The following is a 17,060-nucleotide window of genomic DNA, read 5'->3' as shown; positions in this document are numbered from 1 at the left end:
GAGAGGGGTGTATGAAAAGAGTATTTGAGATGAATAGAATGTGAACAATTGAAATAAAATGAGGTAAGATAGTACGGAAGGGTGGAAAGGATGTGAGAAATGGTGTAGAAATGTCTTAGGTATTTATTGGAAAAAAAAAATTAAAATTTTTCTTTTTTATCTAAATTTCGTCTTAAAAAAATCTAACTGGGCCTAACTGAACGGGTTGGCTAGTTGGTTAAGGATTCCCAGCCCGATGGCCATATGGCTAGATTTTGGCCTAATGGCTCCCAAGGTTTTTTGGCCCAAACCTCCATTAGAGATGAGTTTTGTGTCAAAAAGGGCTTTCCTTTGGCCTATGGCCGGCCGAGTTGGAGATGGTCTTAGAGTTCAAGTTCCTTAGTCTTGTCCTTATTTGTTTGAATTGGAATTGGATGACTGAGATTAGACTAACTCATAGGCTAGGATTGTGCTAGGTGTCATAGTAGCTAACTTTGTCTTAGATATACTTGTAGACATCGAAATTTCAGTGAAATAAATGTTAACCAATACAACACTTATTTCACCTATATCATTCCCTCACTTCACCAACAACCTCCACTCATTTCACCTACATCATCCATTTACCTTACCTACATCATCCACTCACTTCACCAAAAAAATGAATGGTGGTGATTCACTCTCAAAGCCTATAAATAAGCTTCTCCATCAAGAGGAATAGGAGACCAATTCACAAATACATTTCTCTACTCCCAAAATGGAAGAGAATACTCCCCACACATCCAAAAACCTTGAAGCCTTGAAGTTCTAAAGCTCTCAAGAAAATCCCGAAGGATCAAGAAAGTACTCTTCGTTCTTCGTCAAATCCTCCTTCAAGATCAAGCCCCAACGGCCCTTGAAGAACTCCCACCAACTCAAGATCAAGCCCCGACGGCCCTTGAAGAAAGTGTTCATCATTCATCATCCGTTCATCCTAAGATCAAGCCCCAACGGCCCTTTGGATCAACAACCTCAACAAACCCATACACCCATTCTTCAAGATCAAGCCCAACGCCCCTTGAAGATTCATTCATCATCCGTTCATCCTAAGATCAAGCCACAACGGCCCTTTGGATCAACGACCTTAACAAACCTATACACCCATTCTTCAAGAACAAGCCCAACCCCCCCCCTTGAAGATCCGTTCATCCAAGATCAAGCCCCGACGGCCCTTGGATCAACAAACAAATCCACACATCTATTCTTCAAGATCAAGCCCAAAAGCCCTTGAAGAAAACCAACTGTTCATTCAAGATCAAGCCTCGACGGCCCTTGAAGAAAACCAACCGTTCTTCAAGATCAAGCCCAAAAGCCCTTGAAGATCCGCTCATCCATCAACATTCAAGATCAAGCCCTGAAGGCCCTTGAAGAAACTTCCATCAACCTTCAAGATCAAAGCCACGAAGGCCCTTGAAGAAACTTACAACTGTTCATCCAAGATCAAGCCTCGACGGCCCTTGGATCAACAAATCTACACCCTACGGAGATTGAATCAAAGGACCAAATTTGAGAGATCGTAACCCCAAAATCATTAAACACACAAAATATTATTTTGTACACGTATTCTTGTTTCCTGTTTTCAGGAATTTTTCGTGTTCACAAATTTGGCACGCCCGGTGGGACAATCTCTACCTCTCATCTTTTTCTCCGTTCAAGAAAACCAAAGCACACCTCCAAAATCAATGGCATCAAGCAAGGGACAATCCGTTCTTGCAACCACCAAGGGAAGAAGCATGAGCACTTCCGCCACAAATGGAGCATCCATTGGTGCCACAACCACTCCTCAACATGCCGCTGCAAAGTTGATACCGCTAAGCAAGCAAGAGCAGCATCAAAGGCGCGAGTCGGTCATCAACCTGACCTTGCTGGGGGCACCACGCTCCTGGCCCGCAAGAGCATAAACTGTGTACGGCAAAATCATCATCAAAATCACCAAAAAAAAAAAAAAAAGGAGTAAGTTCAGACCTTCGGGGGAGACCAAAAGAATCCTCCAGCCCAGTTCAAGATTAAGCCTGTGGAAAATCAATGATTGGAGGAAACCAGAAAATCTTCCAGTCGAACTGACACGCCCCGACCCCGATATTCCCCGAATACCAGGATAGGCACGTGCTGGCCGACACCCGAGGGTGACGAAAGCCATTTATTGAGTGCAAATGCTGAAAACAAGGGATAAATAAGGTTTATAAATATAAAAGAATAATGAATATGCAAATAAGGACCGTGTTCAGAGCACACCACTAATCTAGAACACTAAAAGAAAATAATATAAAATTGAATGAAACCAAGGAGTGGGTCCTACACCAAGAGGACTCGAAGATGCCGATGCGAATGTGCCTGGACGTCGGGATTGTATGCCTCGATTCTAAGTCCTGAAGGGGGCGCAAAACAAACATGAGTGGACCAAGTTGATATATATATAATAAAACAGTTATCAACATACTAACCCCCAGGTTTTATGAAAACACATATATATGATGATAAACATAGGTTTTCCGAAACCTAGCATGTCGTGCAATATCTCAAATCATAATTCGCATAAATAATAAACACTAGTGAATGTCCGATATAACTCTTCAGGCCCCATGCCGGCTCCCCGTCTCTGAGCACACAGTCAGAGGAAAATACACTTCAGGCCCCGTGCCGGCTCCCCGTCTTTGAGCAGACAGTCAGAGGAAAACACACTCCAGGCCCTATGCCAACACCGAACCGTCGCTCGGGACGGACCGGATCTATCCCTACGTCCCGTAGCGGAAAGGACCACTAGGTAAGTACAAAACCAGTGAACATACATATATTGAAAATCAACTTCATAGTATAAAGTCATCCATCATCTATACTATAAAGAAGTGTTCTAAACATGTTCTAAATATCATATCGTCATCCATCAGATATTCTATAAGAACATGGGTTATAGGAAAAATAGTAATAATTCAAACTAGCCTCAGTAAGCATATTATCTCAAAACGTTTCATAAAACATAATCGTAAAGTCATGCTTTTCTGTGTATGCAATTCTACCATTAAAACATGCATTTTTAGAAGGGGTCCACTCACAGTACTTCGCCGTCGAAAAGCCACATCATCTAGCGAAGAAAGAAACGCCATCGATAATTGCCCCTAAGCACATAAACGGTACATTTAGTCAAACTCTACTCAAACGATTGAATTTGGGAAAACGGACATCGGAAACGGGTTCAGGACGTCGAAATTAGCCTAGGGGGGGTCCCGCACGAAAACCCAAAAAAGTCAACCCGAGGTCAAAGTCAACGTTGACCGTTGACCTGTCAAAGTCAACGCTGACCGTTGACCCGGTCAACGGTCAACGGGTCCGGGTCCGGGTCAAGGTCAACGGGTCAACGGGTCCGGGTCACGGGTTTGGGCTTTAGGGTTTTGGGTTTGGGTTAGGGTAAATGGGTTTAGGTAATTGGGTTAGGTTTTAGGTGGGTTGGGTTTGGGCTAGAAGGAAAATGGGTTTGGGTTGGAAACCTCACGGCCCAATGGCCCAATTAAAAAGGGTAATGGGTTTGGGCTGCCCAGGGTCTTGGGCTTGGCAGGAAAGGCCCAAAGGCCTTGGGTTTTGGTGGTTCGCCGGAGTCCAAGGAAGGAGAAGGCCGGTTCTCGGCCGGAGAATTCCCAAGCTCCGTTGGAGCTCAAAACTCAACCAAAACATGTCATTCAATATACCAAATTGAAGCCCCGAAGGTAAGGAATCGAAATATACCCTTGGTTCCCATCATCGTGGTCGGAGTTGGCCGGAAAACAGCCTGGAAGCCACGGGTGTCCGCCGGAAACTGGGTAAGATTCAAATGAGCATAACTTCTTCAATACTCAATGAAATTAGGTGAAACAAAAAGGAAAGTTGTAGTACTCAGCGAGACGAAGAGATTGATACCTCGCACGCCGGCCAACTCGCCGTGGTTTGGCCGGAAATCGCCTCGAAAGGGACGGTGCTCGCCGGAAAACTGGGAAATGTCTCCGAGGTGGTTTCTTCATGGTTTGACGTCCAAAACACAACCACAGGGTTCGAAAAGAGCTATAGGTGTGGGCTTGGGTGTGTGTGTGTGTGTGTTCTTGTCGGACCGAGAGGGGGGATGGAGAAATCATAGAGGAAGAAAGAGAGAAGAGAGAAGAGAGAAGAGACTTTTCAGAAAAAAAGGAAAAGGGAAAGGGATAGGGAACCGGGAACAAAACAGGGGGTGGGCCCCTTGGGCTCACCAATTAAGGATAAAAACAATTTTAAAAAGGAAGGTATTCCCCAAACTTAGTGAAAAAATACAAAAATACCCATTTTCTTACGTAAATCCCGGGACGGGATGTTACACGAACTCAAGATCAAGCCTCGATGGCCCTTGAAGAAATCACAAGTCCGATTCAAAATCAAGTGTTCACCACCCTTGAATCAAATTCAACTCCAGATAAAAGGAGTAAGACCAAAAGAATCCTCCAGCCCAGTTCAAGATTAAGCCTGTGGAAAATCAACAATTGGAGGAAACCAGAAAATCTTCCAGTCGAACTCAAGATCAAGCCTCGATGGCCCTTGAAGAAATTTCCAGCCCAATTCAAGATCAAGCCTCGACGGCCCTTGGGTTGACATCTACATTAAGGGACTTCAAAACGCATCTTCTACACGTGACAAGCACATGTCTACGACGCGCCTTGAAGTGGGGGCATTTGTAGACATCGAAATTTCAGTGAAATAAATGTTAACCAATACAACACTTATTTCACCTATATCATTCCCTCACTTCACCAACAACCTCCACTCATTTCACCTACATCATCCATTTACCTTACCTACAAACTCCACTCATTTCACCTACAACCTCCATTCACTTCACCTACATCATCCACTCACTTCACCAAAAAAATGAATGGTGGCGATTCACTCTCAAAGCCTATAAATAGGCTTCTCCATCAAGAGGAATAGGAGACCAATTCACAAATACATTTCTCTACTCCCAAAATGGAAGAGAATACTCCCCACACATCCAAAAACCTTGAAGCCTTAAAAGTTCTAAAGCTCTCAAGAAAATCCCGAAGGATCAAGAAAGCAATCTTCGTTCTTCGTCAAATCCTCCTTCAAGATCAAGCCCCAACGGCCCTTGAAGAACACACACCAAAACCTTGAAGCCTTAAAGTTCTAAAGCTCTCAAGAAAATCCCGAAGGATCAAGAAAGCACTCTTCGTTCTTCGTCAAATTCTCCTTCAAGATCAAGCCCCAACGACCCTTGAAGAACTCCCACCAACTCAAGATCAAGCCCCGACGGCCCTTGAAGAAAGTGTTCATCGTTCATCAACTGTTCATCCTTAGATCAAGCCCCGACGGCCTCTTGGATCAACAAACAAATCCACACATCTATTCTTCAATATCAAGCCCAAAAGCCCTTGAAGAAAACCAACTGTTCATTCAAGATCAAGCCTCGACGGCCCTTGAAGAAAACCAACCGTTCTTCAAGATCAAGCCCAAAAGCCCTTGAAGATCCGCTCATCCATCAACCTTCAAGATCAAGCCCCAACGGCCCTTGAAGAACACACACCAAAACCTTGAAGCCTTAAAGTTCTAAAGCTCTCAAGAAAATCCCGAAGGATGAAGAAAGCACTCTTCGTTCTTCATCAAATCCTCCATCAAGATCAAGCCCCAACGGCCCTTGAAGAACTCCCACCAACTCAAGATCAAGCCCCGACGGCCCCTTGAAGAAAGTGTTCATCATTCATCATCCGTTCATCCTAAGATCAAGCCCCAACGGCCCTTTGGATCAATAACCTCAATAAACCCATACACCCATTCTTCAAGATCAAGCCCAACCCCCCTTGAAGATCCATTCATCAACTGTTCATCCTTAGATCAAGCCCCGACGGCCCTTTGGATCAACAACCTCAACAAATCCACACATCCAATCGTTCTTCAAGATTAAGCCCAAAAGCCCTTGAAGATCCACTCATCCATCAACCTTCAAGATCAAGCCCAAATGCCCTTGAAGAAATCCACACAACCATTATTCAAGATCAAGCCCCGACGGCCCTTGAAGAAAGTGTTCATCATTCATCATCCGTTCATCCTAAGATCAAGCCCCAACGGCCCTTTGGATCAACAACCTCAACAAACCCACACACCAAAACCTTGAAGCCTTAAAGTTCTAAAGCTCTCAAGAAAATCCCGAAGGATCAAGAAAGCACTCTTCGTTCTTCGTCAAATCCTCCTTCAAGATCAAGCCCCAACGGCCCTTGAAGAACTCCCACCAACTCAAGATCAAGCCCCAACGGCCCTTGAAGAAAGTGTTCATCATTCATCATCCGTTCATCCTAAGATCAAGCCCCAACGGCCCTTTGGATCAACAACCTCAACAAACCCATACACCCATTCTTCAAGATCAAGCCCAACGCCCCTTGAAGATTCATTCATCATCCGTTCATCCTAAGATCAAGCCTCAACGGCCCTTTGGATCAACGACCTCAACAAACCTATACACCCATTCTTCAAGAACAAGCCCAACCCCCCTTGAAGATCCGTTCATCCAAGATCAAGCCCCGACGGCCCTTGGATCAACAAACAAATCCACACATCTATTCTTCAAGATCAAGCCCAAAAGCCCTTGAAGAAAACCAACTGTTCATTCAAGATCAAGCCTCGACGGCCCTTGAAGAAAACCAACCGTTCTTCAAGATCAAGCCCAAAAGCCCTTGAAGATCCGTTCATCCATCAACATTCAAGATCAAGCCCTGAAGGCCCTTGGAGAAACTTCCATCAACCTTCAAGATCAAAGCCACGAAGGCCCTTGAAGAAACTTACAACTGTTCATCCAAGATCAAGCCTCGACGGCCCTTGGATCAACAAATCTACACCCTACGGAGATCGAATCAGAGGACCAAATTTGAGAGATCGTAACCCCAAAATCATTAAACACACAAAATATTATTTTGTACACGTATTCTTGTTTCCTGTTTTCAGGAATTTTTCGTGTTCACAATACTCGTGCAAAACATGTGAGCATGCAAGGCGTGCGATGCATGTGAAGTTTGTAACGATTCCTTCTTGTATTTTCTCTCTTATTCTCATCTCTTTTCCTTTCAATCCTTCGTCTCAAATTCATCAAATTCTACCAACTAAAATTACAAATTGTATAGGGTTAATCTTAGTTTACTACCTTTAACTTTCTTGGTTTTCAATACTTCATACATCAAGTTTTTTTTGGTCCCAATCTGGTACTCAAAACCATAATTCTGGGACACTTTCATACATCTGTTAAGTTTTCCGTCAGAACCTCTGTTAACTAATGATGTGACACCCACATGGACCATGATTGGGCCCCATGTAGATATTAAAATAATAAAAAAAAGTATTGCCCATTACGATCTGAACTAGGATTATAGATGGCATAAATGCATTTGCTTTTTCTGTGTCGTAGATGTGAGAAATTTGGTTGATTCAGGCAATCCTTTCATCTAAAAATGTAGAAATTGTCTCGAGTTCTGCTCCAACATTTACATTATGTTAAACCAAGAATGCAGGGTAGGCTGAATGGCATAAAAAACCCTGTAACTGAAGTTTGTTTGCAACCCCTAGAAATATAGAAATTGTCTCCCAATATTTTTTAAACTCCCATAATTATCTCTCCAATATGATGAATCCGAATCCAAAAATGTTATTTTGCCATGTGTTAGGATAAGGTTGAGAAATTGATAGAAAAATGACTTTGAGGCACGTTATTACGTTTTCCTTAAAGTGATATTTGCCCCCACTCTAATATGAGTTTGCTAACGGGTCTAAAGCAAATCACTTTCAGGATACAACAAAGTTTAGAATTTTAGTTTAGTAAAAACTGACATTCCCTTAAAATCTTCTAAAATCAAACTGTATGATTTTGATGGAGAGAAAGAGTAAAAGAAACTATTGTTTGAAGAATTGTATATCCAAATATGTAGCCAACATGGGCTATATATAGATACTATGGAACCCTTTGAAGATGGATCAAAGTGTGCATATAAAAGGTCATGTTCTTTCCTACATCATTGCCACCAAATGGATCCATCTTTTAATCCAAATCACAACTTGCTGCATCCTTTCATTTTCCGAAAAGATGCAATCCTATTGCTAGATCATGTATGCATTTTTTTTTATCAAAAGATCATAACTTTCTAATTTCATAATAAGGGACATATCCCTTAGTTAAAGGATCTGCCAAATTTTTATTTGACCTTACATAAGTTATATTAACAACTCCTTGTGCTATTAATTGTTTAACAAATTCATGTCTAAAGCTAATATGTCCAGATTTGCTATTATATACTTTGCTATAAGCTCTAGACAATGTAGCTTCACTATCGCAATACAAAGAAATAGATGGCATTGGTTGTGGCCACAACTCTATGTTGAACAATAAATCTCTCAACCATTCTGCTTCTTTGCATGCGGCTGCTAATGCTATAAACTCATATTCTGATGTGATATAAACTAAGACACAAATTAAACCCTATATATTATGCAATTGTAGTATGAGTAAGTAGGGATCGTTCTAGGGCGAGGATTAGTTAAGGATGCTAATCAACATAAATTAAACTCAAAAACTGAAAACTAGACTCAAACAACTCAAAACAAGCTAAACTGACTCAAATAACACAAAACTAAGTTAAACTAACTCAAAACAAGAACTGTAAAGAAGTTTGGACGAAAATTAAACTAAAAAGACTCAAAATGCTAATTGGGGGTTGTTTTGACAAATTTAAACTAAAACTAAGTAATTGCATAAACAAACTAAATGTTGCACGAATTTGGGTGAATTAAAGGGTTAAAGGCTAGCTAGATGGTCCTTCTCCACACATGACACATATGCATACAAATCGATTTCCAGTTATTGTTCCTATAAACCATGAATGACAATGCCCCAAATTAATAGTGAACTGCACAAATTAAATCTCAGATTTTCCTAATTTCATTGAATTGGACTCAGCAACGCAATCAAATTATTCTTATCAAGTTCCTTATATGAACTGCATGATAGAGATACATATCAAAGATCATTAAGTTCTATGAAAATCATAAGCATTGACAAGGCATTCGTAACTATGAACTACATGATACTCCTGCCATGATTTACTTAACACAATCATGACTAGTGATTTCCACTACTTATAAATATAAGTTCATAACTATTAGGTGAAATTCCTTTATATTTTAGCATCCGATTCATGCATGCAAACTAAGTGTGCACCCTTAATCAACATACAAGAATAAGTTATCAATCAAACAGATAAGTAAATTGCATTCATGTTTTACGAAACAATAACTGGAGGAAATCAATTCATATCACATATATGTTCATGGCTTTGAATTCACCTCTAACTAAAACGAAATTAGTTCCACATGTTTGCAATTAAACAAAACCAATCTAATTTAAACATTGAACTAAATCTAAGGATAGAAAGAACCCAGAAATGCTCTAGCACTCCAATGGCAGATTGCATAATCCTTGGATAGTAGGTCACGGCTCCAAACTCCTTCTTCTCCTTCTTTCCTTGCTGCGGCACAAAGTATATTTTCCGATTTTCTCTCTAAGCTTTCTCTATTTTGTGTGGCATAAATGTGTGTATATAGGGCTAGGGTTCACACACCAATCCTTGGGGGGACAAGGATAGGGTGTGGCAGAGTTGTAGGGGGAAAAGGTTAGGGTGGTGCGGCACAAATCTAGGGCTTCTAGAAAGGGGTATTGTGACAGGTTTCTAGAAGGATAAGGGATAAGATATGCGGCACTAATTTAGGGCAGGGGATAGGGCTTCTAGAACCATATATTTAGGTGATTTAATGTGAAATTGATTCCCCCTTGCAGCTGGAATTAAGGTAGGATAAGATTAGGATAGGATAAGATAAGGTTAGTTTGGATAAGGTTTGGATAATGTTCCTTCCTTTTAGTTGATTCCTTATCTTCAATGTCTTGAATCAATTCTTCTGGATGTTAAGCACATTCCTAGCCTTTTTTGATCTTCAAAAACATTCATCCATCTTGCTCCATGCAAGTGCTATCCATTCCAAGACCAAAATTACTCTAAAATGCTCCAATTGCCTTTTCTTGCCAACTTTGCCATTTGGACGTACAAACACATGAAAATGGCTTAAAACACTCTAATAGATAGAAACTAATTGAGTAAATGCAAGGAAATAGGCTAACAAAGTCGCATAAATATGCTCCTATCAAATTCCTCCACACTTAGCTTTTTCTAGTCCCCGAGCAAAACAAAGAAAACAAAACACAACCTAAACCTTCCAACAATTGCCTCAGGCATTTCCAATGAAACATGACATGTTAAAAATCACTACTCCCACAGATTTTAGCTATCTTTACCCTCGAGCTTATACTTCACCACAGTAGCCACTCACTAGCTTGTATTTAATCAATTAAAACAACATTTTGAATGTAGTAACATGCCTTAGAGAATTCACTCAATTCCTCATTGGAGTACTCTCTATTTTCACACAAATTTTCTAACTACACTCCCTATACTAAGTACATCTGAGAAGATTGATGTAAACATGTAGACTAACACTCACATATGTTATAACAAAGAAGGCACTTTCTGGAATTATTAATACAACATGTATATGATCTCATGAATGGAATGCCACTACTTAGACGCGAGAACCAGGGATACCATATGCTCGTACCAATTTCAAACTCCACATATTGAAACATAACAATCAAGATAGAAGTCTAAGGGTTGTAACGGGGCTAAGGCATTAGCTAACAAAGAAAGGTAAGGATAAACAAAAGTTCTTAAAGCGATAGTAAGCAAAGTAATGAAATAAACATTTAGAATTCACTTTTGAATACAAAAATCAACTTTAAACACAAAGGGGAGATTCACACAACACTTAGGGCTAGATTCAAACTTTTGGACCCTTTCTTCAACAAACAATACTTGTGAGTTCATTCTCACTTATTTCTCAACTCTTTTCCTTTCTTTCTTTTTTTTTTTCCTTTTGTGCCCTTTCTCTTTCTTTGGCACACAAAACGTACATCCTCATTGATTTCCAACAAACCCCCCCCCCACCTTGTTTTTCTGCATAATGTTGATCAAAAGGAATTCCCTTTAAGTCATGCTCCACTATTCTTTAGAACAAGGGTATGGATAGTTCTATTCTAGGCTAGGTAAGGATAATATGGCTAACAAAGAAAATAGGCTAGCTAAGGCTCAAAGGGGTTAAACCTACAATAAATATGCAAGGGATAAGGCTTTTTGGCTCTGGATTAACTAAACAACTTCATCTTGTTATATGTTATGCAATCAATTTTATGCTTTGAATGAAACGGGCATCAGTTCTAGTATTTGGAACTAAAATGATGAAAACACATTCTAAGTAGCAACAAACAAAGAAATAATGAGATCATGCAACGACTTTTAGAAAACAAAAACATCACAGATTAATAACTCTCCAAACAAAGTTTAGGCTCAAGTCTCTCAAGGTTGTAGCGTTAGTTTGAGTTTCTTCCTTCAAGCATGTTACAAAAACTGATTTTTTTTTTCTTTGTGATTACATGTGAATTCGTAAATGACAACTACAACTAAGCATTAACCAAAGAGCATATCAAACTTCCAACCATGTTTGTAACTTTCTTTAACAGTCATGCAATTAAAAACCAAATCGTCATCATCGTGTTGAAAGGTACCCTAAGACACAACACACAAACAAAAACGACTCTTTTTTGGTATTTTCTCAAGCTTTTTCGATTTTTTTTTAATTTTAGGATTTTCTGTTATAGGATACATTAAAACAGAATAAAAACACTTAAAAATAGTGAGTAACAACTTTAGAAGTGATAGGTGATAAAATTCGAAAATAAGTCATGAAAAGCATTTATTTACCCCCTCCCCCCCCCCCCCACACACACACACTCACACTTAAACCAAACATTGTCCTCAATGTTTCAAAAGTAGACTGACACGCAAACAATGAAACACACAACTAACAAACATGACAATTATGGCAAAGTAAAAGCAATAAAGAGTAGGGTTAAGGAACGCAAATCTGGTTGTGAAGCCGGAGATTCCTAGGTCTTGTTTATTTAAACACATGGGTTGCCTCCCAAGAAGTGCTTGCTTTAATGTCTTCCAGCCGAACGATACCTCCATTCAAACTTCACTAGGGCCAACGGTATGGAGGGGTACATCCTCCACGACATGCTCTTCAAACGGTGTCCATTCACTTTAAATTCATGTCCTGTCTTTAAACTTTGAATTTGGACTGCACCATAAGGAAAGACATTAGTAACAACAAAATGACCAACCCATTTAGAACGCAATTTACCTAGAAACAATCCAAGGCAGGAGTTGAAAAGCAACACTTTCAGCCCTACAGAGAACGTCTTACTATAAATCATCTTGTCATGGAATGTCTTCGTTTTCTCCTTGTAAATATAAGCATTCTCATAAGCCTCATTCTGAATCTCCTCAAGCTCATTCAATTGAAGCTTCCTATGAATGCTAGCCGCATCTATATCCATATTGAACATCTTGACTGCCTAATGAGCTCGGTGTTCCAACTCAACTGGAAGATGGCACGGTTTCCCATAGATGAGCTGAAATGGAGACATCCCAATTGGTGTTTTGTAGGCTGTACAATACATCCATAATGCATCATTCAAACGCAAGCTCCAATCCTTCTGAGTTGGCCCAACTGTCTTCTCCAGAATCTGCTTGATTTTGCGATTAGAAACCTACCCACTTGTTTGAGGATGATAAGGTGTTGAAACCTTATGCGTGACGTTATATTTCTTGAGCAACACCTTGATGGTTTGATTGTAAAAATCGGAACCCCCATCACTTATAAGTACTCTTGGCATTCCAAATCTGGCAAATATGTTAGTTTTGACAAAATCTGCAACCACTTTGGAATCATTAGTACGGGTGGTTTTAGCTTCCACCCATTTCGATACATAATCGCCGCAAGTAAAATATAATTGAAACCATAAGATGAAGGAAAATGACCTATGAAATCGATACCCCAAACATAAAAAATTTCGACAGAATAGATTAGGACCTACGACATTTGGTTTTTTGGACCTATATTCTCTGTTCTTTAACAACGATCACAGGTTATGCAAAAAGTTCTAGCAAATATAGTAAGCCAATAAAGTCCACATTCTAAAACTTTAAGTGCTGTTCTTTTAGTGCCAAAATGACCCCACATGCATAAGTGTGACAAAAAGTTAAAATTGAATTAAACTCATATTCATGCACACACCTACAAAAAAATCTGATCAGGGCAATATTTCCACAAGTACAGGTCATCCCACACTTAAAACCATGCATCCTTTTTAAGTTTGTCACGTTGGTGCTTGTTTAGGGTGCTTGGAACTTGTTAAGACACTAAATAATTCACTAAATCAGCATACCATGACTCACTTACCTCAATGGACAGCAGCTGCTCGTCTGGGAATGCTTCTAGGATAGGTACTGGCTCCTCATTGTGTATCAAATGGCTCAAGTGGTCAGCCACCACGTTTTCACTTCATTTCTTATCCCGGATTTCGATATCGAACTCTTGGAGAAGAAGCATCCAGCGAATAAGCCTTAGCTTGGCCTCTTTCTTTGTGAGTAAGTACTTCAATGCTGCATGGTCAGAATAAATGATAACTTTAGTGCTAAGTAAATAAGAACAAAACTTATCTAAAGCAAACACAACAGCAATGAGTTCTTTTTCAGTGGTAGAGTAGTTCAATTGAGCGTCATTCAAGGTCTGGGATGCATAATAGATGACATATGGTTGCTTGTTCTTCCTTTGGCCTAAAACAGCTCCTATTGCATAATTAGAGGCATCGCACATAAGCTCAAAAGGAAGACTCCAATCTAGTGGAACTATCATGGGGGCCGAAGTTAGCATCTCCTTGAGGTGATTGAAGGCCTTTTCACATTCCTCGTTGAACTCAAATGGCACATCCTTTTGGACGAGTCGACATAAGGGTGTGGACATATTCAAGAAATCTTTGATGAACTGTCTATAGAATCCTACACGTCCAGGAAAGAACGAACCTCTCTCATCGAAGTGGGAAAGGGTAAGTAGCGTACAAGATCTATTTTTGATTTATCAACTTCAATTCCCCTTTCTGAAACTATGTGGCCTAAAATTATACCTTGTTTTACCATGAAGTGACATATTTCCCAATTTAAAACAAGGTTAGTTTCAATGCATCGTTTCAAGATTAATGTGAGATTATCTAAACAATCATCAAACGAATCACCAAAAACACTAAAATCATCCATGAAAACTTCAAAATCTTCTCAACAAAATCTGTAAAGATACTTACCATGCATCTTTGAAAGGTGGCTGGTGCATTACATAAACCAAATGACATTCGACGATAAGCAAAAATACCAAACGGACAAGTAAAAGTAGTATTTTCTTGATCATCTGGAGCTATAACAATCTGATTATATCCTGAATGACCATCAAGAAAGCAATAAAAAGAATGACCGGTTAACCTTTCAAGCATTTGATCAATGAACGGTAAAGGGAAGTGATCTTTCCTTGTGGTGACGTTGAGCTTCCTATAATTAATGCAAACTCTCCAACCTGTTTGGATACGGGTGGGCATAAGTTCATTCTCTGCATTCTTTACCACAATGACTATCCAAAATTGGATAAATCACTCCATAATCAAGAAGCTTGATAATCTCTTTTTTCACAACTTCCATCATTGGAGGGTTGAGTCGATGTTGAGCCTCTCGAGTTGGTTTCTCCCCCTCCTCTAAACGTATGTGATGCATGCATGTTGTAGGACTAATTCCCTTGATGTCAGCTAAAGTCCATCTAATGGTTGTTTTGTACTCTTGCAACACCTGAACTAGTTTTTCCTCCTCCACTGCCGTGAGTGATGAAGAGACTATGATGGGCAAAGTCTCTTTATCTCCCAAGAAAACGTACTTCAAATGATTTGGTAATGGTTTAAGCTCGAGGGAGGGTGCCTGAATCACTGAGGGTAACAACTGATTAGTAAAAACGGGAATTGGAATTGGGATTGAAGGCTTACCAACATGTTGTGGCAATGATTCAAGGGCATCCACCATCTCGACCACCTCTTCACAATTGGGCACTGCAAGGGGATCCTTATTCCTGCCGTGAGTGTGCATAAGTTTTGCACCTTGGTTTTTTAGTCTCATTCCTTTTATAATGGTTATTTCAAGGGCTTCCCCATTTAGGTCTTCAAGGTATTCCTGCGCCAACGAATCAATTACATCAATAGAAAAACAAGAATAATCATCTTTAGGATACCTTATAGCTTAAGAAATGTTAAAATCAATAATCTTATCATCAAATTCCATGGTTAAAGTCCCCTTGAACACATCTATCTTGGTACAGGTTGTTTTCATGAAAGGTCTCGTAAGTAGGATCGGCAATGGTGTAGAATGGGCCGAATCTTCCATGTCAAGCACATAAAAATCTGCTAGAAAAATCAAATGGTTAACCTGCACCAAAATATCTTCCAAAACTCCTTTCAGATATGCATTAGAACGATCAGCTAGTTGAATAATAACACCATCGTTTTTAAGCTCTCCTAGGTTCATAGATGCATAGATAGAACAAGGCATGACATTAATGGAAGCACCTAAATCTAGTATAGCATGTTCAAACCTTGTATTACCAATTACACAAGGGATAGTGAAACTACCTAGATCTTTGCATTTAGGTGGCAGCTTTCTTTGCAACATTGCAAAGACATTTTCACTCACATGTACCAGCTTTTTCTCCCGAATTTGTTTCTTTGTTGTACAAAGCTTCTTCAAAAACTTAGCATACTTCAGAATTCGCTTTATCGCATCAAGGAGCGGGATATTGACTTGCACCTTCCTGAAGATCTCTAGAATGTCTTTTTCATTCTCTTTGTTCCTAGATTGCATAAACCTGCCAGGGAAAGGCATATTTGGTGGAATAATGTTAGAAGGAATTGAATTTGGACCTACCTTAGTTGAGTTGGACGACATAGGGTGCTTAGGGGGCTGCGGCAAAGGGTGTTCTTCCTTTGCCGTGGCTCTTTCTTCTTGTTGCAGCAACTTTTTAACCTCTTCTTGGCTTGGTTTGGACGTTTTTGAACTTGTTCCAACCTCCTTGCCACTTCTCAAAGTGATAGCGTTAGCGGTTTCAAAACCTCCCTTTGGATTAACAATGGTTGAACTAGGTAGTTTGCCTTGTTCTTTAAACTGTCCGGTGAACTCCACTACTTGCCCCATTTGCTTCTTCAATTTGTCCACCTCTTTAGCTTGATTTTGCATCTCTTTGGTTTGATTTTATACTCCATGTGTTAAAGAGGTGAGTAATTGAATAACTTTATCATTATCCAAAGACATACCCGAGTTTGGTTGGGCCAAATGTGGTTGAGGTTGCATTGGTGTGAATGGCCTTTGAAATATCCAGGGGGGTGGTTGTTGAAATCCTCCTTGTTGAGTTTGTTGAGGCTCCCTCCACTTCATGTTTGGGTGATCTCTCCAGCCCGGATTATAAGTGTTGGCGTATGGATCATATTTTGGCCTTGATACCCAACGGCGTTGGCACTTTCCCATCCCCCATTCTCTATCAATTAAGGGCATTGCTCAGAGGGGTGTCCTTGTATAGAGCACATGCCACAAGTACTTGTTCCTTGCACTTTTGATCCTTCAACAAACTGTGACAAAAGAACAGTGAGATTAGCCATTTGAGATTGCAATTCTGAAATTGAACTTACCCCATTCACTTGTTGTTGTTGCCGTGGGGGGTCTCTTTGTCCAACCCCTTCGTATTGTTGCACATTCAAGGCTCGATTTGTAATTAAGGTCTTGGCATCAACTAGTGTTTTGTCAACCAAAGCACCTCCTACCGAGGCATCTAACATTTGTCTCTTAATTGGAAGGAGTCATTCGTAGAAATATTGAATTAGAAGGTATTCTTTCATTTGATGTTGAGGGCATGATGCAACTAGAGTCTTGAAACGCTTATAATATGCTAGAAATGATTCTCCTTGGTTTTGTTGAATTCCACTAATCTTCTTCTTCAAAAGAATGACTCTCAAAGTTGGGAAG

Source organism: the organism of the source record quoted next, unplaced genomic scaffold (genome assembly GCF_019419815.1).
Source record: "Pyrus x bretschneideri cultivar Hongxiangsu unplaced genomic scaffold, Pyrus_bretschneideri_v1 Contig62, whole genome shotgun sequence".
NCBI lineage: Eukaryota > Viridiplantae > Streptophyta > Magnoliopsida > Rosales > Rosaceae > Pyrus > Pyrus x bretschneideri.
This window is presented reverse-complemented; position numbering follows the sequence as displayed.